Raw genomic sequence first — 27,659 nt, 5'->3', positions numbered from 1 at the left:
AGCACTATTCACAATAGCAAAGACATAGAATCAACCTAAATGTCCATCAGTGGTAGACCGGATAAAGTAAATGTACATATACACCAGAATACTATGCAGCCATAAAAAAGAATGAGATCATGCCTGTTGCAGGAACACAGATGAAGCTAGAAGTCTTTAGCCTTAGCAAACTAATGCAAGAGCAGAAAAACAAATACCACATGTTCTCACTTATAAGTGGAAGCCAAATGACAAGAACACATGGACACAAAAAGGGGAACAACAGACACCAGGGCCTACTTCAGGGTGGAGGGTGGGAGAAGGGAGAGAAAAAATAACTATTGAGTACTAATTTTAGTACCTGGGTGATGAAATAGTCTGTATACCAAACCCCTGTGACATGAGTTTACTTATATAACAAACCTGTACATGCACCCCTGAACCTAAAATTTTTAAAAAATAAATAAAAGCTTCATGGTTTTAGCTTACGTATTTTGTTCTGGCCATCTCAAATAAATCTTTGTGGATTGTATAAGAAGGGGGTCAATTTTTCCCCACACAGTTGTCTAGTTATTACAGCACCATTTGTTAAAAACATGATTCTTTCCCCATTGGATTGCATTGGAAAATTAAATGATTTTTCCATCTATTTTTAGTCTTTGTGCCAATTTCACACTGTCTTGATACTGTACATGTTGAAGTTAGATAGTTATAAAGCCTTCAAATTTGTTCTTTTTTTTCAAGATTGCTTTGGTTATTCTAGGTCCTTTGAATTTTTATAGAAATTTTATAGTAAACTTGTTAATTTCTATAAAAAGTCTGCTGGGGTTATTGCATTGAATCTGTGTCTCAATTTGGGGAGAATTGGCATCTTAACAGTATTGAGTCTTCCAACTCATAAACATTATATATGTTTCTTCATTTTTTCAGTCTTTCTTTCATTTTTCTCACTAGTATTTTATAATTTTCAATGTAGAGATGGTGTACTTTGTTAAACTTCTTCCCAAGTTTTTTGGTGTTATTGAAAATTAAATTTAAAACAATTTCTTTTTCTAATTGTGCTAGTATTAAAAATGCATTTGATTTTTATATATCTGTCTTGTATCTGAAGACCTTGATGAATCCTCACATAAGTTTTTGTGGTTGTTTTATGCATTTCATAGGATTTTCTAATCATGGCATCATTGGCAAACAGCGACAGTTTATTCCCTTTTGATCGCTAAGCCTTTTATTTCTTTTTTTTACCTTATTACAATAATTAAGACTTTCATTACGATTTTGAGTAGAGTGGTGAGCGTAGCCATCTTTGTCTTGTTCTCCATCTTGCGGGGTGGGGAAGCAAAGCATGTAATATTTCACTTTAGGTTTTTGTTTTTTTTTTATAGATTCCCCTTATGCATTGGCTAAAGTTCCTTTTTATTCCAAGTTTGCTAAGAGGTTTTTGGCTTTCAAGAAATCATTAAAGCCTGTTAAATTTTATTTTCTGCAGAATGTTCTTCAAAGAGCAGTTATCTAGTACTTGGTTGGTTTGATGACATTTGGACTTTTTTTTTCTTTTCAAAGTCCAAAGACCAATGCCACATTTCTTTATATCCTCTCGTTCTTTCTCTCAAAGGCTCATGGGCAGCTCTTCTATTTCCAAATAACATTATCGTGAATATTTATATTATGTAATAGCATGCAATCCAGAATAAAGAATGATAAACTTGTTTGAAAACAATTTTAGTAACTCGAATCACAGGTCACCTCTCCAAAACTAGGAGTTATGGTACACCTACATATTCTACTTTTTATCTTATGTTCGTATACTCATTTCTAATGTTTTTAGTTAATATTATTATTCATATTTAGAGCACTATTTCATTACAGCATTACTCAGTTATTGGATTTTGTAGGTTGAATAAGAAATAAAGCTTTATTTTATGAGTCATTTTATATAAACAAACAAATCATTTTGTTGAGCAAGGATGTTTTATTTCCTGATAATGGTAAAGAATTTGGGGATTAACCAGATGATAGATGTAGAAGTTAATAGGTCATGACAGAGCTGAGACATAATCTTTTTAATCTTTTGTGAATATACTTATATACTGGGTGCTACATAAATACTAAGTAGCCATTATCTTTAAATACTTATAAATCTCTCAGATGTTTAAAAGCACAAGAATATATGCATAAGCCATCCATCCATTTTTGTTCTTTGACTTATTTTTACAAGAAGCAATATTATGTTTCAGAAGAATCTCTTCAACTAACAAACAGTGCACCAAACATTTATTGAACTGATTATTAGAGAGTCTGCTTAGCAGATTATCCACAGGGCATAAAATCTGAATTCTCTTTCTATCCAATGAGGCCTTCTCTCTTTAGTAAAAGCAAATACTTTTTATTACACTTGTCCTCTCTAATAAAGATACAGAATTCAAGAGGATTTCTTGTCTTCTACGTGTAATACACTCTTTGACATATGATGGAATTTTATGTGAGTTGAGTACAGCTTGGGCACCAGGAACTAAAGTCTCATGATGATAGGATGAAGCTTCTTATAAGGGGAAATTTAAGGCATGACTCCAGAATGCACTGTGTTTATCAGGTTGAAATAGTACGCCAAAGATTTCTTGCCAAATGTGTGTGTGTGTGCACAAATATGTATGTGTGTGATTGTATGTGTTGATTAAGTAATGTATTAGTTATCTATTGCTGCATAACGAATGACCCCAAACTCAGCAGCTTAAGATAACAAACACATTATATCACTGTTTCTGTGGGCCACGAATCTGGGAGCACTTAGCTGGGTGGTTCCAGCTCCAGTTGCTGTCAAGCTGTCAGCCAAGGTTGGCATCACATAGAGGTTGAACTGAAGGTGAGTCCCTGCCATACAGTGGCTTGAGCATCCTCAGGACGAGCTGCAGCTTTCTTGGTGCAAGTGACTCGAGACAGGAAGAGCACTTATGGCAGACAGTCTTTTGCCATGGCTTCTGCTATATTCTACTGCTTATTCAGAAAACCTCTGGTACAGCATGGGAGGGGGTACCAAGGGTGTGTCTTATAGGTGGGAGTCCCTGGGGCCATCTTGGAGGCTGTTACCACAGGTATGTTCCTGCAATAGAATTGCGAGCTTTGGTAATTTTTTCTAATGTAGAAAGAGATGTGTCTCTATTTCACTAGTTTTATTATATATTTTTAAATTTGTCTTAAAACATTTTTTTAATTGTCAAAGATTGTATGTGTTTATGATAGATAAGATGATGTTTTGAAGTATGTATACATTGTGGAATGGCTAATTTGAGCCAATTAACATATGCATGACCTCACATACTAATTATTTTTTGTGATGAGAACACTTAAAATCTTATCAATTTTCAAGTTCATTAGCTTTAAATAGCCGTTCTCTGATGAGCAATGTGGCTCTAACAATGTGATATTATTCAACCAGTAATTATAGGTAGAATAATAAGACTTTATTAGTTTTTTGGGAAAAAAATCACCTGCTTCTAACATAACTCATCACTCTGAGAAGATAAACATTTAGGGAGTTTAGAACAAACTCACTGCCCGTCTTCACTGCATCTCTAGGAAGAACAGGGGCAGCAGTTGTTACTGATACTCTTTAAAAAAAAACAACAAAGTTAGATGAGAACGAGTGATTTGCTTGGACTTTCTGTAGGGAGGAAGGAGGAAAGACATTCACCATGTGTCACTTTACATAAAAATCCTCACCGCAATCTTGTGAGGACAGCACATTGGGATTACCCACGTTTTACAGATGAGTAATTTGAGGCTGAGAAACTTGCCAAAGGTCAAAAAGGTGTTATGTAGACAGAGCTGACGACTCAGCTCAGGGCTTCCGGCTCCCAAGCCCATTAATTTCCCAAACAGGGCCCTGTGACCCTACCCTTCTCCCACAGGCTCCCACTGCAGTCAGTCGGCATACCTGGCTTCATTCACGCTTAGGCTTTTCCAATGTGCAGTCTGCACTTTGGAGGCACAGGGCAATATTCATATTTGATGCCGAGAAAGTCACTTGTCAGCACCCCAATATGGTGTAAAATCTTATTTCCCTGAATCCTCATGACTGTTTTGGGGTCCACATGGCTACACTCAGCTCTTCTGGCCTTTGGGCTTCTGCAGTGTGTAAAGTGGCTTGTGAGTTGGAGGTTGTAGAACAGAGTTATGCTGGTACCACCTCCACTTTGCCATCTATACTCCTCCTGAAGGTTTCTGGGTCCCTCTGCCCTGTCCCTCACCAGCCCACAGCCCCCAATTTCCATCCCACCCCAGCCCTCTCCCCCAGCATAAGACACTGAAATGAAAGATAATGCAAAAGTCAAACAGTCATTAGAGCTGTGAAGTGGGGACAATTGGGTGATTATTGCTCTATCAGCACCCACAGCAGACATGTCCAAGGGTTAGTGTCTGTGACCACTCGAGAGTTCTTCCCTTTCCCTTTTTTTCCCCATTCCTGCTCCAGGTTTATTCCTTTAGTCAGTGGAGTTGTCATTCTGTGGGCTAATTTTTTTTTTTTTTTTTTTTTTTTAATATCAAGAGAAATGGTCAAGGGCTCATTTATTCTGATTACTTTTCTTCATTTCTAATTCAATTTTCATTAATATTTAGACATATATTACAGAAAATAAAGCTTTTCCTACCTTTATATAGCATCTTTGTAATTTACCCTTATGACCTATTCATTCCATACTTTGTCCTTCTCTAAAGCAGTCCCGTGTGCAGATGGAGATGAAGGCTAGTGCGGGTGAAAGAGGGAATATCTGAGAGGTGGAGGTGAGCCCACCTGGTGGTACTAAACTAATGTAAGTAACCTCAGGGTTTTAAGTTATGAACGGATAAGCATAAAAACAGCACAAGAGAAGGCAGAACAAACATGAACAAGGCTTGGTATTGTAATGAAATAAAACTTACAACAAATCCAATGTGACACATACTGTCATACCTAATAGCTATTGTGCTCAGGATAATAATTCGTAAGTGACAATCAATTCTCCCATGAGACTGCAATTAATCTGTACTTTACAGCGTACAGGAGAGTACAAGATTATAGTTCTTTTCCCTTCACAGGCTTATGTCAACAGGAGAAGGAAAGATCTTTTTCCTTGTTAACCTCCACGCTGTATTCTATTATCACAGCTTCTTTCTCACAGACACACTGACTTTCATAATCATTAAAAGACCTAGTTCCCCGTGTGATAGGGGCTGGTTCCCCTTCCCACTCCCCATTTCTGATGTTCTCTTGACTTTGATCAGATCTGGTTCTCTCTAAGTTTGATGGACACTTTAGGATTCTGTGTCCTGGCAGGACAGGCCAAGGGCTCTGGAAGAATGCGATCCTGGCATTGTTTGGGCAGAAGGATGGGGGAGGGAAAATAGAACTTGGGAAGCAAATCAGGTGGGCCGCAGGCCACGGGCCTGGCTCTCAGGTGCATCTGCACAAATGTAGTGTAGGAAGGAGAAGACTTGTTGGGAACCTGCTATGGGCTAGGTGGAGGGTGTGGGGAGCCCATGGGGACCTGCAGCATGGGACTTGGTGCCTTGCAGTGCATTCCCAGGGACAGTGGGGGCATGTGCATGCTACTACTCACTGCTGCAGGACAGAAATCCCACCCTCCAGCTACTGTTCTGCACCAGCCTTGCTTCTTCCCAGGCATGGGCAGACAGAAGGGCTTTCTCCTCCCTGGGACTCTGCTCTTTCAGGAAATGGAGGCAGGCTTGACTAGGACTTCCCATGGTGGGAGCAGTCCTGGCTTCCTTCATGACTCATGATGGAAGTTTTTCCCCTAAACTAAGAAAAAAGGCTAACATGGTAAGTGGCTAGACAAGAACTCCAGGTGTCCACAGAGCTCTACCAAGTCCTCCGCTTGCTCTCTCCACCCTTTCTGCCACAGCTGAGAGGATCTGCAGGGGAAAGCCTCAGCCCATTCTGGTTCCAGCCTTAGCCCGTGTGACAGATGTCATTTAGACACTGTACTCATTTTTAGCCTAAGTCAGAGATCACTGTGGGCTGCCCTAGTTTTTGCCCATTCCAGGAGGCTGACTGTGGGGGGAATCTGTGGAAAGTAGTCCTAATTATTCTCACCTTTGGCCACACTGATTCTCTTGTTTAGATTCTTCCCTTTCTAGCCTTTCCCCGAAGCCTGTTTGGATTTCTCCCAGCTCAGCCCTTTTTCTGGCTTCTGTTATGTGAAGATCAGCGCAGCCCTTATTATTTTGTAGATATTTACCTGCTGGTTTCTAGGGGGCAGGGACATGCCTTATTCACTTCTCTAAAATGCTAGCATCTAGTATTTGCATGGAGAAAGCCCAGGGCACAATGGGAGCATGAAGGAGGCCATCTGACCTCAACGTGGGTCCTCAACAATGACTTTTTGGAGGAGGTGATGTCTAAGACAAATTTTAGGGAAAACAGGAGTGAGCTAGGCTGAGAGTTAGGGAGACTGTTCACTATCCCCGATCTATCTATTTTTCATTCACTTTCTTTACCCTACTCGAGCAAAGGGCTTGCTGACGTATATAAAGATCTCAGGCAAACATTCACGATAAATGCTTCAAATGCAGAAACCACTTTGAAAGCAAATTTACTTGTTTTTTGTTGTATGTGCGTGTGTATGTCCAAGGCAGTATTTTAAAGCAATTATCTATCAAACCTTGGACAATTTCAGTTGCAATATATTGTTGAGCCTAATAACTTAATAAGATTTTTAAAGGGATCAGAAATGCATATGAATAGGACCAGGTACTGTAATTATTCTTGCAACAGTCTCTTAATGGACATTTAGCGGATTAGCTATTTCATTTGATCAAATGTTCATGCCATTTACATACTATACTTAGAAAGGCCTAAGAATACATCCATTTGTCTTAATGTAATAGTCATCCTTAGAAGAATCACTCAGCTAAGTGCTTTACTACCATTAATTAAACTGAAAGCACCTCCACTCTGAATAACATAGCAAAATGTAATGGTTTTTATGTCTCTAACATCACAGAGAATTTCATCCCTTCTTAGAACTTCACAATCATATGTTACTCATCCTGTGTGGATGGGTGCTCCAGATCAAAGACCATGCAGATATGCACATGTTTTATATACAGCCTAGTTGATTCTTACATAAGAAAAGTGGTATGACTAAAGGCTAATTGTAGAACTACAAGGAATAACACTGTGAATATTATTAAGTTTGAGCAATGAATAGATGTTCTTTTCTTAAGAACAAGCTTCCTGCTTCTTAATAAGTGAGTCACTCACATTAAGGTAATAGTTTTCTTTATATGTGAATTCAGATTTTCCCAATAAAGACTCCAGCTTAAGGCTTGGTATCTGCTATTTCCTTTATGTAAAAGATTTGCTTTGAAAATAAAGATACTTTTTACAATGACTGTATATATATATATATAGTCCTAAGGTTCTTACCATGTGTATATACATAGTAGTGTATATATATACTATATACTACACACACACACACACACACACACACACATATACACATATATAATATATATATTAAAAAAATATATATATATTCTTGCCCTAAGGACTGTATTTAAAACAATTGTTACCTTTTAGAAGTTACTTATATTTTAGAATATAGTCATGAGAGCTGTAGCTATTTATTCTGGCTGTTCTTATACACTTCCTTTTTCTCATTTAAAAAGAGGGGTTATGCTGAGATTTGGGGGTGTTGTGTGGAATGAATGTGGTTGATTCTGGCATTGTTCACAGCCAGTACCTTTATCTTATGGATAATGTTGAGACCACATGTACTTGTGAAGTATAGGTGACTTGTGACATGTGATGAGGTAAGAGTGGTGGTAGGCCAGAAGCCCTGAAGAAAGTTTAGTCTGTTTCTGCAAAGACATCTCCTTGAAGAGTGGGCTGGAGGAGGAGACCCTGTCCCACAAATCCCTGCCCTAGCTTGCTTCCACCAGGGTTTTGGTGTCCTCTCTCTGGAGTGACCTCCCTCTCTTTGCATAGCAGTAGGACCTCACTGTCACCTCACACATGCAGAAGCTTCACTTGGGGAAGGAGGAGAAGCCCCACACAGCTTCTCTCACTTAGAGTCTGTGTTTTGACATAGTTGTGGCTGTGTGTGCTCTGTGCAGAGCGACACATCCCAGGTCTGCCCAGTGGGCTCATTTGAAAGGGGAGGGCGAATTTGTGATCGTGGGGCTGTCTGGGTCTTTTCTTTTGGTTATCTGCTAGAAGGAAGTCAAGAGTGGAACGTGGAGCCACATTGTACAGGTTTCTAATTCTGCTCCATTTGCTGGCTGTGCAACCTTGGGCAAGGTGTCCAGTTTCTGTTAGCCTCAGTTTTTTCATTGTAAGTGCAGGTAATAACTAATCTACCTTGCAAGGTTGTAGTGAAGTTTAAATTCTATAATGCTTCCATAGTATATTTGACTCAACAATTATTTCTTTGTTGCCTGTTTAAATATAACCCAGTGGATTTGTTTGTATGATTTACATAATTCATACTGTAACTTAACATTGACTGGCTTCAATTAAAACTGCAAATACAAATGATAAAGCATAGTCAATCCAGTTTTGCTGAAACTGTGAAGACATCTGATCACAAAGTGATATAATGAATGCAAAAACATCCAGGACAATACTTAGAACACTGTAGTCATTAGTAAATGCTACTTGAATAAGAGACTTTAAGGAAAAGAAGGAGGGATTTTTTCTTTTTAATTCAGTGTAATGGGAGATTATCAAAACTTACAAAACAATGATAATCTTTCAGTAAGTATCATTTTATTTTCACAACAAGCTTAGAACATGGCCGCCCATGATATAAATAGGAGCTGCTATTTCTTGGGTCAAGTTTTTGGCTTGTTTTCTTGCAAGTTAGAGAACTAGAAATCCTAGTACTTATAGAGATTATCTGTGGAAAAGTTCCTTGAGCTAGACTCTCCATCTTGCATGTATCACTCCCAAGCAGGGAGTCAGAAGCTCAGAAAGCCACGCTCACTCACAGAGAACCTGGTTGGCCAATAGTGACCCTAGAGTCAGCGAGAAGCACGGAGTCCATTGCCAACATTACTATGCACCCACTGTGCTCATTAGGGGAGGAGAGGCTGCAATGCAGAATCAAGTCTCTGTCTTTCAGGGGCGTAGTGTGAACAGGACCGTAATGGAAAGCTGATAGATAACACTACATAAAAGTATATGCTCAGGGTCCAAGGAGTGGAGCCAAAAGTGAGAGCTACAAGTTTTCAGAGGAGGGAGGGAGAAGTCGTACCAAGAGGGTGGCACTGGGTTGGGCCTCAGGACTATGCAGAGAGAGAGGGCACAGCACCCTGGGCAAGAGGCATGGGGACCCCAAAGCCCAAGTGGGTGGAAGATCAACTTGGCTGGACTCAAAAATGTATATGGAGATGAGGACACAGACCTCAAGGCAATGTCACTTGGAGAGTGAGTTACTTGGGTGGGAGGGAGGAGAGGGTGCTCCGGGGACTGTGGAGATGGTTGGGTGTGCCGGAGCCGGACTAGGGCAGAGCCCACGGGGGGAGAAGTAGAATCAGAAGCAAAGGGCGTTATGGAGGAACGAAGAGTTAACAGGACTTGGTGAGGGAGGAGGCGGAGCAGTCCTAAGGTTCTTGGTCAGGAGACTAGAACAGTCATGGTGAGAACTGAGAACAGAGAGGGGAGAGACACTGGGTGAGAAGAGGTCGATTTTAAACAAACATACAGTATGAGGCCAGAGGGGCAGTATCCAGCTTGGGGAGCCCACGGCAGTGCTGTTCGCTCCCGCATAGGCATCCCCAGGGTCCCTCTTCTCTCCCCATCTGTGGGCTCCCAGGACCCCTGATCTGAATCACCACCTGGCTCCTGACTGATTCATCACATGGCTCTCTGCTTGCCCAGCGGCCAGAGCAATCTTTTTATTCTGTGTACTGATTCACTTCCCCAGTGTGAATGATGCCCACCAAAGGCTGTTCAGCCGGCCCTCCCAAGGACACAGCTTGGTGAGGCCCTGCCCAGTTCGTCTCTCAGAGCCCTGTCTTTCCTCTTGGCCTCTAGCCTGGGACTCCTGTGACGGCCACCTGGCCCCTTGGCCCACAGACCCACTGCTCCCATTGTTTCCATACGACTCCATCAGCCCCTCTTCCCACAAGGTCTTCCTGGCCCCCCAGGTGGCTGGCACCTCTCTCTTCCCCATGCTCCAGGTAGTGATGGTTCTTCATCCTCCCTTGCCTCCTCATTCTATTCCACATACTGTTTTCTTGCCCCGAATCCCTGTCCAGGCCTGGAACTCACAGGGAAACCATGTTATTCCTCCTTCTGTCCCTAATCCTAGGGGTGCAGGGCTCATCACACCAAGAAGAATGAATGGGGTGGGGGGCCTGAGGTGCACGGTGGCGAGTAAGTGAACACTGCAAACGGAGAGTTCACCATGGTCCGATTTCTTATGGTGAAAAGTAGATAGCGAGGACTAAATGTTGGAGACAGAACATTTCGAGAATACAGGAGGACATGAAGCCATTAAAGGGAAAGGCATCTGCCTGTGGGAGGAGACAGCGTCGCAAGGGCTGTGGTCTATGTGTGTTGCTGACTGTTTCCAGCTAGCTCAGTATTGTGGGTCCTTAGAGAGCTCACAGTGCAGTAGAAGGTATTTATGAAGGCTCACAACAGACCCTGAAAAACAGGCAGCACAAGACCGAGGGAATGCCAGGGCCAGATTTCTCCAAACAGCATTCCAAGGAGTGCTGTTTTTGATGTTAATAGTTCTTCTGCATAAAAAGGGCCATCTTGTAGAAAGGTGGTGGTCAAGGGCTGAGGGATGGAGAAATGGGGAGAGGACGGTCAAAGGGCACAAACTTTCAGTGATGCCATGAACACGCTCTGGGGCCCTTATATACAGTGTGGGTAGTGAAGGATGTATTAATCAATGTGATTGTGATAATCATACACAATTTATACCTGCATCAAACCATCCCATTGTATGCCTTAGATATGTGCAATCTTTATTTGTCAGTTATTAACAACTATTTTAAAACAGACATTTTGGAGACTACTTGACTGCTGTGTGTGGATTGTTGAGATGACCTTGTAATCAGTGATCTATTTTATCACAGGGAAGATGATGGTAATGACAATGATAATAATGATGATTTAGTGGCTGCATTTTGCTTTGTGAGCCTTCTTTTTGCCCTCTGTAGGCTGGCAATCAGATGGCTGTTAGTAGCGGTAACAGGTTTCTTCTCAGGTACTTATCTTTCAATCCACCAACTATGACATTTAGAGTTTTACATAGGGTTGAGATCAACTCTTACATGTCATATATTTGTACTTTAAGATGTTTGCAAAAAAATGTGTACTTTAGGATGTTTGCCAAAAAAACCTCCCCAAAATAAAATAAAATAAAATAAAAAAATTAACTATCTTCTAGGTATCACAAAGACTAAAATATCTGAATAGCATATCCTACCTGGTTGAAAAAAAGGTTCTTTTGTCAAATAAGTTAGGAAAATGCTGAGTTTTTACTGTAGAACTTTTAAGAGCCCTTGATGTGTGAATGGAAACAACTCTCTCAGAAACGTGTGTGCAAGGATTTTTGAAATTTACCTGCCAAAAGAGTCTTTTTTTGAGATGGAGTCTCTCTCTGTCGCCAGGCTGGAGTGCAGTGGCACCATCTCAGCTCACTGCATCCACCGCCTCCTGGGTTCAAGCAATTCTGCCTCAGCCTCCCTAGTAGCTGAGATTAGTGGCGCCCGCCATTATGCTTAGCTAATTTTTGATCACCATGTTGGCCAGGATGATCTTGATCTCCTGACTTCATGATCCACCTATCTTGGCCTCCCAAAGCACTGGGATAACAGGCGTGAACCACCACACCTAGCCCTAAAGTCTTTAAAGGGTGCACGGTAAGGAATACCTGTTAACATGTCACAGGGTACTCATGCTTCTCCAACGCTGCTTGGGAAACAGTACACCTTGATTCTAAGGAGGCAGATATCACATTGGGTTGGAAGCTCAGAGCCTCCCTTCCTTCTGTATCCTTTCTTGCATAGGCAATGGTGTGTGCTGTTCATTTTCTCAGTTTTGACTCTGTAGTGCCTGACCCAGTGCTGGACAAGGAAGGGAGAAGGTGTGTAGACTCAGAACCCCCGGTGCAGCTGGAGGTTGATGCGTGCTGTAAGAAAGCCCCAGGCTGCTTCCCCAGTGCCCTGCCGCATGGGCCAGCCTCGGCCAGTATTCCTCCGAAGTAGACACGTGTGACTGTTCCTGCAGCTGCATGCTTTCTTTGCACATGTGCCCATTTCTGTGTGCAACAGATGAGCTCAGAGGGAGCAGGCAGGTGGCACGGCTTAGCATCACTTCTCCAGGGGGCCCACAGAAACGTTCCTCATGTTTTCTAAGTGTGTAGGTTCTGGTCTGAGCACTCTTTCATTTTTGGAATGGAGGAAAGTGTTGCATTTTCAGTTAAGGCTGCTGAGGTGACAACCTCGTCCAGGAAGATTCAGGGGCTAGAGATTTAGGCATCTCTGGAACCAAACTGTCTCAGGAAGTCGTAGGGATATTAAAGGATATTGGGAGTGCCTTTTACTGTCATGGACCACAGGTGATAGAGGTAATTTGACTCACATTTTTGGTGGCAACGAGATTCCCCCATTTCCATACCCTGACAATTTTAATAACTCCCTGTTAGTGTCAGCTAGCTAGTTGTTTTCTCTTCTTTATTAATAATAATATTTAAGATAGCTGATGGAAACTCCAGACCTGGAGTCCTGCCTGGAAACAGCCTGCTTGGCTGGACCCCCACAAACAGTAACTTTTGCTGTTGGTCCCTCCCTGTGGGGCACAGAGATGCTCTTCAGTGGGTCCGGAGACCACCTTTCACAGTGAGGGGGATTGCAGAGGGATGCTCTTCAGTGGGTCCGGAGACCACCCTCCACAGTGAGGGAGATCTCAGTGGTGTCATTTCCTAGAATCATTACCTAGAATCACCGAATGCTGTGGCCACCTCTCTCCTGCCCACTGGCCCTCTTTGTGCATTGATGCTAGATTGAACTACTTCTGGACATCACTGGGGGCTGGGTACTTCCCTCACTCCCCATCCGGGTGTCACTGGGTGCTGGGTACCTCCCTCCATGCCCTGGTTCCTCTGTAGCTTGTGCACCTCCTTCCTTTCCTGGATTCTCCTTCCCCTCTGGTCATTGAGGTTCCGATGCCTTAAAGAAGACACTGTGAATGGGAGGAAGGAGATGGCTTTTGAGATGGATGGTGATGGCTACGTGGGGCTATGTCAGGTGTAGATTTTGACCCTCAGACCTTCAAGGAGGTGGGGAGATGTTGGGGGTGAAGAGTTGGGGAGGAGCTCAGAGACTAGAAGCCGTGTCCCTTGGCTGAATGACCAAGGACATGTGCTCTCCTCTAAGAGGTGCAAAGAAGCCCAATGGGGCGATTTGGGACTTTCCAATGGGTTTTGATAGAAAAAGAACCTGTGATGTGGGAGAGGATGTACATGGCCAGAGACGCAGCCTGGAGAGGCACAGCCTCCTGGGGAGTGCTGGGAAGGCTGTTTCCCAGGCATCCAGGCTGCCGAAAGAGGCACGGCTGGGTATAAAGGGGTTTTCCAAAGCTACTGGTGGAGCAAAGAGAAGAATGAGGATGGGCTGGGCCTCTGCTTGGGGTGGAGGGTGTGATGCTAACAGGGTTTGGGAAAAAGCCAGCTCTCTGTCAGGGAGAACTATCTTCACACCCAAAAGAGATCAAGAGGTGGCCGAATCACACCAACATGATTAAGAGGCAACAGAAGCTCAGACTGATAAAGAACGTTAAGAAAGCCATAGGTGGCTTTGGGTGAGTGCGACATGAATCCTGCTGTGTTGATTGCATTTTTGGGTGCTGAAAGAAGCTGATGAGCCCACAGAACCACAGTCAGCTCACTTAGAAGAAAGATTGAGAATGAGGACATTCAAAAGAAGCAGGCAGATGTGCCCGGCTCAGGGAGAGGCCAGGCAGGAGAGGTCCTCCTGCTCCCACAACAGCCTCCTCCACCTTCTTCCTGATCACACATGGAGGTGTCTGGAGTTCTCCAGCTTCCCAGGGTGTGGAATGCTTTTGGTCCTTGAACCTTTCCGTGTACTGGACTTCTACCTAGAGTCCCTTCTCCAACTTCACCCTAAGCATGCATTACTTTTATAATTACCATCATAAATTGTAATGGTGTAATTGCAAATTTGTACAATTATACTTTTTTTTTTTTTAATGAGATAGAGTCTTCCTCTGGCACCCAGACTGGAGTTCAGTGGTGTGATCTCAACTCACCGCAACCTCTGCCTCCTGGGTTCAAGTGGTTCTCCTGCCTCACCCTCCCAAGTAGCTGTGATTACAGGTGTGCACCACCACATCCAGCATTTTTTTTTGTGTTTTCAGTAGAGAAAGGGTTTCACCATGTTGGCAAGGCTGATCTCAAACTTCTGACCTCAGGTGATCCCACCACCTCAGCCTCCCAAAGTGCTAGGATTACACTGTGCCTAGCTCAATTATACTTTCAAATTAAAACATTGAAGACCCAGTCCTCGGACAAGACCCTAACCTTAGATATGAATTTCTGCGTGCAGAATGAACCCACCAGTGTTCTTTGCACCTCTTAGAGGAGAGCACATGTCCTTGGTCATTCAGCCAAGGGACACGGCTTCTAGTCTCTGAGCTCCTCCCCAACTCTTCACCCCCAACATCTCCCCACCTCCTTCAAGATCTGGTGGTCAAAATTTACACCTGACATAGCCCCATGCAGCCATTACCATCCATCTCAAAAGCCATCTCCTTCCTCCCATTCACAGTGTCTTCTCTAAGGCATCTGGAACTTCAATGACCAAAGGGGAAGAAGAATCCAGGAAAGGAAGGAGGCGTACAAGCTACAGAGGAACCAGGGCATGGAGGGAGGTACCCAGCACCCAGTGACACCCGGATGGGGAGTGAGGGAGGTACCCAGCCCCCAGTGATGTCCAGACATAGTTCAGCTAAGCATCAGTGTACAAGGAGGGGCAGTGGGCAGGAGAGAGGTGGCCACAGCATTCTGTGATTCTAGGAAATGTAATCCCAGCACTTTGGGAGGCGGAGGCGGGCAGACCATGAGGTCAGGCATTCAAGACCATTCTGGCTAACACTAAAAATACAAAAAATTAGCTGGGCGTAGTGGTGGGCGCCTGTAGTCCCAGCTAGGGAGGCTGAGGCAGGAGAATCGCTTGAACCCAGGAGGCAGAGTTTGCAGTGAACCGAGATTGCACCACTGCACCCCAGCCTGGGTGACAGAGCAAGACTCCATATTAAAAATAAAAATAAAAAAAGAAAAAGAAAATACAGTTGTAAATCTCTTGGGGCCAAATTAATAATTTAGCACTTTCAAACAAATAGTTGTATCTGTCCTAATGTAGCCAGGCAGCCTCCAGTATTCAAATACCACAAGCAGTCTTTTAAAGTATTTCTTCCATCCCATTTTGAAGAAGTCATCTGAGCATGAAAAATCTTTTGAGTCAAAATGTGGGTAATTGTGTTGACTTGTTCTAAACATCTAAGGAGAATCTCTCACTCGAGTCTAAATTTGGGGTGTGTAGGTTTGAGTAAAGCAGTTTATGTAAGATGGGTGTGTTGGTTTGCTAACCAAGGCATTAAGGAGAGGGTGGTTTGCATCGGCGAATCAAGTGTTGTTGATAGGAGACAGGAAGAAATCGCATTCTATTGTTCTGTTGTACAATGCGCCTGGGGTTTTACCTTGCTGGCACTTTTTAACTCTGGCTTCCTGACTCTAGATTTGTTTCAAAACCATTTCGACACCACATTCCTACAATCCTACTATGTTTTCCATTGGAAATGCCATTTCTGTAATTTTTCATGTCTGTTTAGTTATTTTAGAATCTTGGAACAGGAAGCACCTCAAGATCAAAACAAAATGAAATTGATTAAACACACACACACACACATACACACACACACACACACACACACACACACACACACACACACATTTCTCCAACTATAACGTGTCCCTAATTCATGCAATGACAGGCTCAGGGAGGAAAGAAGCGGGGGGCCCAGGGAAGACCTGGGCAAGCAATCGTCTGTGTGAGCTCCCATTGTCCTGGCCTTTTCATTGATAAAACAGGAAATACAGGTGCCTGATCTTGACTCTTGTGGAAAGCTTTAAGTAGTGCCTCAGAGATTTGGACAATCTCTTAACTTGTATAGAGTTACAAAGTTTGCTGTGTACTGGGGACCAAATCATAGTACTTTGGGAAATCTGCCCTAGATCAACAGGAAGCAGATCTTTAAAGATCTCCCAGCTGGGGCTGGGATACAATGTTATTGGAAGGAGTACCACTGTCAAGACCTTGGTATTTAAGCCCCCTCATCAGCGAATCCAAGTTCAAGTGATTATTACGTGCTTTGTGTTCACCGCTAAATCAAATGCTGTGAATTCCATTTCCTCTGGCATCTTTTGGAACCCTGGACAGCTCTGGCTTTGGTGTTAAGTGCTTCCCTTGATATAGCCAGTGTGGACAGTGCCAGCTCCGCAACCCAACTAGATGTGATGCAACACAGGACTGTATTGCCAAATATCCCACCTGAGCATAGCTCAGTGAATGTCTCATTTCCAATCCTGGAGTATCTCCCTTCCGTGGTGAAAGGCGGGAGGGTGGCTCCCTTCCCACAAGACAGACAGTGCATGAACAGGGAATTTTGCACCTAGAAGTAATGGTTTTAAGTTTTCTTCCCCAGATTTGTGATATCAGAGGAAGACAGCCACAGAATTTTGGGCAAGGCCCTCTAGATTATGGGGATTTACTTTCCTTAGCAGTAAAAGGAAGGGGTTAACTTAGACTTCTTCTCTTTCTAGCACTCTATTACTTTAAGTTTATTAGAGCAAGTGAGTACGTCTATCTGTAAGAGCAGATAAATAAAGTGAACTTAGGACCAAGAGGCTGTCTTCCCTGTGTTTGCTGGGGATGTTTACTTTGGGATAAAGATTCTGAATAACGTTCCCTCTTTAACTCATTGAGAACACATTTGTCTGCAACAGAAGCTGGCAGACTATAATATTCTGGCGGAATGCAGCCTGCTTCCTCTTTTTGTAAATAAAGTTCCATTGGAACATGGCCATGCTCATTCATTTAGACATAGACTGTGGCTGCATTTGCACTAGGAGGGCATGGCTGAGTGGGTGGGGCAGAGACCACCTGATCTACAATGGCAAAAGTATTTGCTATCTTCTGGCCCTTTATGAAAAAGTCTGTTGATCCCTGGTCTGGAACATCATTCATCCCATAATACTCACCAAGGCTCTGCAATGTGCCAGGCTCCCTACCAGCTGCTGGGGCATAGAGATGAGCCAGACCCACTGCCCGACTTGGAAAGATTCCCAGCCTGGTGAGTGTTCAATGAAGAAGTTAGATATTCCTTTATTTAAAACAATAATACAGACAGCAATATTATTCATAGGAATTGCACATTTTTTTGATACACACCAGGAGTGTCTATCCTTCCCTTTTCTCTTTATTGTATGTGTAAGAGATGTGGCTACATGTTTGGTAATGTGTCCTGGGTGTCTTTTTTTTTTTTTTCATGCTGGATTTCAGTTTTCCTTAGAGCAAGACAATGTCTTTTTCTCAGTGAAATGAAAAAGTAAAAAAAGATTCTTCACGTCAGGCTCCTGATGAAGAACATCCCATGTGTCCATCTTTTACAAAGAGAGGCCGATCCCTTTTCAGTGGGTGCGGAGGCCTCGGTGTCCTGGCTGCTGCTCCCCTCCCGGCTCCCTCTCACACTTGCCTCCTCTCATGCTCTCAGCTTGGGTCTTACTCAAGCATGTGCCGTTTCCTGCAATTTGGGGTCTTCTCACTTTTCTGTACACCACTTTTCCCCCGGACGTCACCCCTGGTCTTTCTTGTCTACCCCTTGAGTTCCCACTCTTTTCTTCAAGGCACTGTTCAAGTCTCACCTCCTCTGATCCCTTCCTAGGCAAAGATGTTTAGACTCTCTTTTGTGCAGCAACCATAGTTTGTGTATAACTCTACTACTATACGTATGACGCTATATTGTACTGATATCTGTCTATATCAGTGTTTCTCAGTGAGGGAGAGAGCGGCAATTTGGTTCTTCAGAAAACATTTGGTGACATCTGTAGACATTTTTGGTTGTCACAACTTGGGGAGAGGTGGGTGCCATGCTCCAGTGGGTACATGTAAGGGATGCTATAGACATCTTACTGCTCACGGGACAGCCCCACACACAGGCCCATCTGGCCCCCAGTGCCTACAGAGCCCAGGCTGGGAAGCCCCGGTCTACATACATGAGCTCCTCATCTGCAGGGGTTGAGTCTGATTAGTCTTTGTGTGTTTGGCACCTGGCACTCAGTGGGTGGTCCATCTTATTGAAAGAATCAATGTCTTCCATGTATTTTGCCACCTGAAATCCACAGCACAGAGCTAGAGTCATAGCAGGTGCCAATAAACATGTGTTGATAAACCGCTAAACGGATGAAAGTGGTGGAAGGAGCGACACCCCTGCTTGTAATCCGGTGACACATTGGAAGCCATTGCTTTCCGATGATGTTAGCCTCCCTCAGATCAATCACAGCTTCAGAGGAAATGGTTGTCTTTCTGCTCAGAATTGTTTTGCATAGAAAATATTGTCACCATTCCAACCTCTTGGGTCTGAAAAAGGGAAAGAAAGGAAGAGAGGGCGAGGTGCTAGGGAGTGAGAAGAATTGGCTGGGGCAGAGCGGGCATGCTCTTCTGCCCTGTGAGCCCTGTGAGGGTGTGAGGAGTTTGGATAGGCATCAGCCATGGGCACGCCTGGATAAAGCATGTCTGTTGAAACTTCAGTGAGAGATGATGCAAAATTCTGCTCAGTGCCCGCAATTGTTGCCTCTGGGTCTCTATTATCCTTAAAAATGTTGGGGAATTCCAGGCTGGAAATATTTAGAAAACCATTAGCCAGTTGTCATACTGGGGAGGTGGAGGGCAAGCTATGCAGAGGTCATAGATCATCTGAGGCGTTGCTTCAGCGTACAAGCTTGCTTCCCACACACCTCTTTGAAGAGTGGTTCATTAACCAGGCAGGAGACCACTGGTTTTGGAGCCTCTTTTTCTCTTGCTCAACCTCGGAAGGAGCTGCGTTGCAATGACCATCCAACTTGCCAGCAGGTAAAGGTGTGAGACAGGGAAAGGGTGCATTTGCTGAGTATCTAAGTCCACTTGATAATGTTTGCAGGCTTTGGTCCTCAGAGCCGGAAGTGTGAGTTCAAACGAAATCTGAGGATAGAATTAACTCTAGGCATTAAGAAGGGCAGAAGTGCCGTTTCTCTGTCCACCCACTCGTAAGTTTACCTTGCTAGCCTGTAGCGCTCCAGGAAATCTGTCCTTTCTGAGCGGGTGCTGAGGAGTACTATCTCCTTGACAAACCCTTGATGGGTTTTAATTCTGGGCTCTGAGTTCTGGAGACCCATGTGTGAAGAGATCACGCCAGCCCATCAATGGTTAACTGTGGAGAAATGAGCCTTCCCAGAGGAGGTTATTTGTTCTAGACGTTGCCGTTCTGGTGACTTCAAGGAAATGGCGCGTGATCGTGTTTGAATGTGTGTGGCTTCTCCTTTCTTAAACACATAGATGACAGTGTGACTACATTGTGATTTGGAAACCGGTGATTCCAAGTTGTGCTGGTGTGCTGACAGAGGGTGGACTGCGTTACACAATGATGATATTGCAGGTGGTGCAACCCTCAGGCCCTCTGCCAGCCGGGGCCCAGGTGCATGCCGTTTGCGAAGATCTGTGTGCTTGTTCTATTGTCATTTATTCACCCAAGTGCACAGCTGTGATAGTGAGGCACATTGCCCCATGCAAATCTACAGAGTAAGTTTCATAAGAAGGCTAGCTCTTTTCAGGAAATCTGCTGACAGGTTTTGATAGAACTCCATAGAGGCCTGTGTATTCATTTCTAGGGCCTAAATTTTGTATCTTGGGAGTTTTAGCTGTAAATACTGCATAGACTAGTAAGGTCTGCAATAAGCCAATTCTACCAACATTTCGGCCAGGGACAGTGATGTCCTTATGCAACTTTCTTTAGGTTGCTGCTGAAACAGGAATACTATCGGCCCCCACCTTGATGTCTGTTTCAAGGAGAACCTTGTCCTTCATAGGAGTTGTTACTGCTTCTCCCAAGAGTCACTTCCCATGGTAAAGAGGAACAGCACCATGATTGTTCAGGCAGGTCTGAGATGCCCAGCTAAGGTGATATTGCTCCTGGCAACATTTGGCAATACCTGGAGCCCTTTTTGTTGTCATAATTGGTAGGAAATGCTACTCACATTAGTGGGCTGAGGCCTGGGATGCTGCTAAATATCCTACAATGCGCAGGGCAGCCTTCAACATAGACATATCTGGCCCCCCATGTCAATAGCACAGAGCTTGAGAAACCCTGGGTATTCAAGTGTGAATACATCCCTTTGCTCTAAAACCACTGGCTCCATTATAATTTAATTTTACTCCACTTGTAACCTGGAAGGCCCATGGGGACCTTGCATACCATACAATGCCTTTCACCCCAAATCCCAGGACCTTTGTTTCTGGAGTTGGAATCAGATGCTCACCTGCTCCTTCTAGAAGTTTCCCCACCATTTTCCCTGTTTGCGCTGAAAAAATCCCATCTCCTTTTGATTGCGCCCCCGTCAGACTATACCATTCTCCTGTAGCGAGTGTTACTGTCCCTACAGTTTCCTACCGAAGGCCTGGCTCCCCTTCCAGTCACTCTCATCATCGGCTTCTTCACCTCTTCTCCTGGCATCATTTCTGGCAACTGCAAGTCTATCTGGGTGGTTCTCTGACCTGCAGACCTCTCCATACATGGATGATTCTGCACTTACAGGCGTTTCCACCCACCACCTTTCGGTCCTTGCTTTGCACGGTGACTCCTTAGACATGCCATCACTAGTGATTTTGTCATTGCCCATTCCTGGCCCCGATGGCCCACCCCGACAACCAGCTTACTGCCCCACTCCTCCTCACTCCTGCACACTGACACCCCCACACCCACGAAGCTTAGAATGCCAGGCGCCACACTCTCAGCATGCCTTTGCACGCACCCTCAAGGATGCTGGGAAAACCCGGAGCTTAGCTTAGCCTCAAGCTTTCCCTGCCCTACCCCCTCATCCGCCTGGGAGACAGCTCTACTCCAAGTTATACCCACGGCTTTTAAGTGAGTGCTTCTGGGACGTCTGCCTCATGCTGTCCCCCCACTTCAATGACAGAGTCCCTCCTCATCCCTACTCCTGGCTGATGATCTGGTTTCTTATTTGACTGAGAGAACAGAAGCTGTGGACACAGAACCAGCTCATCCCTGCATCTGCATGGAGTACAGACACCCCTCCTTGCCCCTCCTTGTTGGGGGAGCTGCCTCTGCTTCTCCGGCAGGAGGCTCCCTGCTGCTGTGTGCCGGGCGTCCATTCTGCCCTCTTGCTGCCACACTGGTTTCACCTCCTCTTTTAGATCTTCTCAAATGCACATGAACATTCGGACTCTCTCCCACTTAGGAAAAGCCCTCCCTTGGCCCATCTTCCATGCCAGTTACTGTTTTATTTCTGTCTTTCTTTTCACAGCAAGACTCTTTAAAACAGTTTTGTAGACAATTTCTGCTTCCTCTATTCTTACTGTATTTACCAGTGAGTTTCATATGAACAGATGAAATGTCAATCCCTAGTTCCCATCCTACACCTGGCTGGGTGGTAATTGATATCGTTAGGATGGGTCACGCCCTCTTCCTTGCTTGGCTTCTGAACTTGGTTTGTTGTTGTCATTTGCTTTTAGTTTAATTTTATTTTTGCCTCAGGGGTAGCTTCATGTAAGTCTCCTTTCCTGGTTCCCCTTCCTTTTCCCAATCTTTCGAGTTTGAGCTCCAGGGTACAGGCCTAGGCCCTGGTCTCTGCTTTATCTTCCTTTTCTCCCTGGAAACTTACATCCTATGGGTTAAATGCCCTCCTCTGCTGATTCCCACACTGTTCTTTCTCCCTTGAGTCCTAGGTTTGCATGCCAAAGTTTCTGTGTGACCTTACTACCCATAGGCTGTCCTCACTAGAGTGTCAGGTCTGCAGCACAGGGACTCCACCTCTGTTCGTTACAACATCTCCCAGGTGTCTGGTAGAGTGACAGGGACAGAGCTGGTGCTTGTCAGATACCTGTGGGGTCTAGAATTTCTGTCCTTGCCCCTCAGACATATAAAGAGAAAAACTGAGCCAAGGACTTCAATTTCAACCATCCTGACAGTTACACTGTCATGGAGCCTTTTGGGGTCAGTACTAAACTTAAGTGGGCTGGGGGCTTTCAGGAATTCCTCTTTTTCTCTAAAGTTTGTAGGAAGACGGTGTCCTAAAGTCTGGTAAACTGACCTGAGACTTTAGAGTATTTGATGCGGGTCAGATGCTGCCTCTATTGAGTTTTGTGATCTTGGTCCAAAAGCTATAGCCCTCTGGTCCTCAGCATCTTCTGGTGTCATATTAGATCATTCCTAATGTTCCATTTTGCTTGAAGTCTCTGAATTCTTGGGCCAGACACAGTGGCTCACTCCTCTCAGTGCTTTGAGATGCTGAGGTAAGAGGATCACTTGAACCCAGGAGTTTGAGACCAGCCTGCGCAACACAGCAAGTTCCCATCACTACAAAATAATAATAATAAAATCTCTGTAGTCTTTAACTAGGAATTGTTGTAATTGTTCCTCTTAAAAAGCAAATACCAGTAGGACAGAAGACATTTAAAGCTTCATTGGACAGTTGAGTCATGGTGCGTTTTCTATGTTAGATCTTCTCGAAAGCAGACTTGACCTGGGGGGTGAGCAGGCATGGTCCAGCTAGTTTCAAGCAGAAGAAGGAGGTGGTGTTGAGGTGTAGAGAATGAGGAAGGAGTGAAGAAGGGGAGAGAGCATCAAGTAAAGCTTCAGAAAGTGCAAGGTCTTGCCAGTGACCAGGTGTGTGTGTTTTGCTGTGTCTTGGTCGGGGATGGGCAGGTAAAAAAGGCTGTTATGTATTTGGAGATAAATGTGCCACTGTGGGGTGGGTGGGACGATTTCTGTGGTGGCTTATGTATGTCCTTGGTTTGAGCCCTAAGACGTGGGCAAAAGTTTGGCTTAGGATTATCTACGAGGAAATACTTTATCAAGTAAACCACTAGTGAAAACAACACACAAGTGGACTCTTTAAACCACTTAAAAGTGAAATGTTCTAGAGACTTCAAAATAATGCTTCACAACTGGTGTCCAGGGAACCCAAGCCCCACTGGCATCTTAGGAAAAATTTCAGGAAAATGGGGTTCTGTGGTCAAATCGTCCCTTGATACATTAAGGCATCTTAGAAATCGCCAAGAAGGAGAATATCAAACAGAACATGCCATCTGACTGCGAGACCCTCGTTTCCCTCTAAGCACCTATAAACATCTCTAGCTCTCCTTTTGACACAATTTGGAAATGCTGCTTTGGAAGTAACCATTTGCTTGACTGCAATTTATAAAGTGATCATAGCATTCACCAAAATATCTTTACTATATAAGTCTGTCAGTAAAGTACTGATATAATTGGTATCATTCAAGTTAATACATTTTCTTGAACCCAGGAAGAGGTTTGGTATTAAATGTCGTTGATAATTTAGCATGTTCCACTTCCTTTCTTTCCCAACGCTGCCTTTTCTTTAAGGAAAATTGATCTGTATTAAGGGCTAAAATCTAGTAATGAGGAGCATCAGATTGAAAAGACATAACTCATTTCTGTGCTGTTAAATGTCAGAGGTCTAAAAGTTTAAATCCACTGTGATTTGCGTATTTTTAGGCTTGCCTTTTTTTTTTTTTTTTTTTTTTTTTTTTTTAAAGAGCCATTTTCTGCATGGTAGTTTCTTGCCAAACACTCAATGTAGTACAATTACTGGACAGAGGCCAGTCTTAGAGGAATTGCTAGTAGTCACTTTAACAGAAGTTGTTTTATAATTTTTCTGAGACGTTAAGACAATTTCAATAGAGTGAAGAACACCATTCATCTTTTCATTACTTGGCTGAACAAAAAAAGAGAAGGTCATTCTGCATGTTGGAAGTTATTGTCATTTGATATTCAAGCCTCAAAGAGGAGAAACCTGGATGAAAGGAAATAAAATGTCTGTGTTTTTAGGGGATTCTTTTTGGGTGATGTCATCTGTCAGTGGCATTCAGAGCTCTGCTGTGTTGGGTGTCTTGGGGGTGCTGGGCCAGGTTTCTATGCAGCTGATACAGGTGGCATTGCTTAGTACAGAAGCATGTGCTGCTGATGGCTCTCTCACAGCACCATGGAAAACTGCCAGACCTCTGTAAAGGGACTGTGTGCCACTCCCTTTGCCCTGAGACTTTCCTGGTGGAGTCCTCCCTGAGTTGCCTGATATCTAGGCTCAGTGAAGAGTGCACGTAAGACTGAGAAGTCTCCTCGTTGGGCCTATGCTGACGCCCCTGGTTGGTGTCACTCCCCACACACTGTCTCCGTCCGATTCTACCTGATGACCAGTGTGCTTGGGATTTCAACTGAATGGAGCCCCGCATGCTTGTATTCCCACCTCGCTGTGCTCTGCAGGCACTTGGGAAGGAGCTTACTAGCTGCTGTCTGTCATCTCCAGCCCAGCTTCCACCAGAGCACTCAGGAACCAGAACGCTCTGCTCTCCACACCCATTCACAGGGGTGAGTTCAGGAAATGAGCTTGCTCCTACTCTGGTGATCACATGAGAGAAATCAGGAGTTTTGATTATTACTACAAAAGTATAGCAATCCCTCAGAATCACTTTGGACAAACAAGAGCAACAAAACCAAGATTCAATGTGATCATTATTATTAACAAAATGTATGGAACTCATAAACATAACTCTCAGGTGGGAAGAAAATTCTATTGAAGATGAAACAACTGTGGTCTCAGTTCTTTATAAAATCAGTTAAAGAGCATAACTGGATTGTTTGCAACTCAGTTGATAAATGCTTGAGGGGATAAATACCCCATTCTTCATGATGTGCTTACTTCACAGTGCTACCTGTATCAAACATCTCATGTACCTCATTAATATATATATACCCACAATATACCCACAAAAATGAAAATAAAAATAAATTTTAAAAATTGAAAGAAAATAAAATCGGAGTTAAAGGAATATTTTAGGCAAGTCATTTCACCAGTATTGGCCTCAGATTGCTAATCTTGTACAAACTGGGGCTGGTGATTGGAAAAGGTGATCACTAGGGTCTTGCTCTCAGACATGAATTCTCCCTTCCACAGCTGCTTCTTTGCAAAGGAGGCTGTGCCTTTGAAAGTTTAAATGTTCTTTATTTATGCCATGCCTACTCGTGTTTCAGTCGTATTTTATGCTATGAATTTTAAGACAGGCTGTATATTTACAAATAAAATACATTTGCCACTAAATTCTTTTTGGAACAAGGTGGGTATAAATAAGTTGGTAGATACAAAGAAAAAATTTGGACAGTGATCATCCTTGACCCAGATTTCTGGATTTTGTTAAAAATGTGGAAAATACTTCTGCAATTACAGTGGTTGGATTTTGGTTTCCTGACTCTGCAACAAGTTTTACGAAGGATGTTTATGGGATTGGACTCAGGGCCAGGTCTTGCCAAACAGCGAGCAAGTGACTATGCTCGTCTTATCACTAGTAGTCATTATAACTCTGAATTGCATCACTTTTCTTTTATACGAATTATCAGTCACTGGAACCATTTCAGGTCAATGTTACCATTTTTCCCTTTGGCACAAAAACAAATTGACAAAGCTAATACATGACTCTTGCTTTTAAAATATAAGCATTGATTGGCAAGTTTGTGCCAAACATCTTGTGTAAGTTTCTCCTGGAAGCTGTAAAATCTAATCTGACTGTGAAAGTAGGAGCAGCTTCTACAGATGTTGATACAAGGCAAACGAAGAGAGCTTTCTTTGGTGCCATCTGGTTAGCTTCGTAGTGTTTTGTTTTTTCAATTAGAAATAGATGCAAATTTGACTCTGATTGTTACAGGAAGGTTAGAAAATAAAGTATTCGATATTTCTTGGCTAAGGCACATTGGTAGAATGAAATTTTCCTTGTTACTTGAGCATTTCAAATGGTTATAACCATTCTTTCTTTTTTCCTTCTGTTCATAAAAAGCGATTGATTCTGTTATCATTACTTTTTCCTTATCAACTATTCCCCTCATCTTTTTCTTTTTCCAGAACATATTTAGATAGCTCTCGTTGTAGGGAAAAACGTCTTTGCTTAACCAGCCCATGCCTACATATTCCCCAAGTCTGTTCTTTACTCTTCTACTTCTCAAACAAGTGGCTTACCTACAGTATCTTCCCGTTATTCTAAGATCTCTTCGCAATTCTCTGCCTCTGTGCAAGTATGAAGGCTGCCAGTCATTTTGCAAATCACGATGACCTTAACCATGGTGATTTTTTTCTGGCTCTCCTGGCACTTACTTCTGACAATGACACCTTGTCTGTAAACTCTCTCTTCCCGGGCCCCTCATGCCATTCCTGGTCCTCCTCCATCTCTTTGCATACTCCTCTTTCTCCCAGTTTTCCCTGGGGTGCTCTCTGAAGCCCAGTGCCCTGCCAGTGTTGTCATTTGAGTGTGACCACTTTCTTGCTCCTAGGAAACAATCTTCGTCTTCAGGCTTGAGCCATGACTTTAAAACCAAATGCTCATCTCCAGATCTATTCAGTTTCCAAACCTGCGTTCTGATGACTCTCCAACTACCTTAGCGTGGGTGCATCACAGCCATTTCAAACTCAGCACGTCCAGAGCTGTATAACACAATTGGGCTCTTTTTCCCACACATTTGGGTTCCTTTTCCAGTACCTTTATTTCCATAAATGGTGTTATTCTTTTTCTAACTGAATAGTTTTAGAACCTTGAAACAATATTTTATATTTTTTCTCCTTATTCTTGTATATTGGATGATGATGATTCCTTGCTGTGTCTGTAAGATTTCCTATCAGTCTTCAATACACTCACAAGTTACTCCTAAACAGGACCGATAACACTGATATGCCTAGAAAGGCATATCAAGTTTGAATGATTTGACTAGAAGCCCTATGACAAGGCCACACCAAAACTAGAAGAGCTGTAATACTTTAAATGAGCCTTTGCCTCAAAAGTAACTTCTGGGGCATATTCTTGTCCATCTGTCTTTCCATCCATCCATCTATCCATCCATCCATCCATCCATTCATCCATCCATCCATCCATCCATCCCTCCGTCCATCCATCCATCCATCCGTCCATCAATTTATCTCCATACCTTCATACCTACAGACTGATCCACCTACATCTCAGCAGAGTTGACGTCTGGACTGGATACATCTGTGTTATGGGGCTGTGCTGAGCACGGTAGGATGCTTAACAGCATCCCTGACCTCTACACACAATGTGCCAGTGGCACCCTCTCCTCAGTCGTGGCCACCCAAAATGCCTCCAGACATTGCCACATATCCCATGGGGGGCTGAATCTGTCCCTTGCTTGAGAACTACTGTTCTATTCTATCTCCGGTGCCACTCTACAAATTCCATAAAATTGTCTAAAATATGTATCATTTTATTCTAAAATATGCTATTAATGTCTTTTCAAATTAAGTCTTCTGTAGGCAATGTTATAATATTCAGCATAAATTTACTATCTCTAT

This window comes from Saimiri boliviensis, chromosome 4 (assembly GCF_048565385.1).
Source record: "Saimiri boliviensis isolate mSaiBol1 chromosome 4, mSaiBol1.pri, whole genome shotgun sequence".
NCBI classification, from domain to species: Eukaryota; Metazoa; Chordata; class Mammalia; order Primates; family Cebidae; genus Saimiri; species Saimiri boliviensis.
This window is presented reverse-complemented; position numbering follows the sequence as displayed.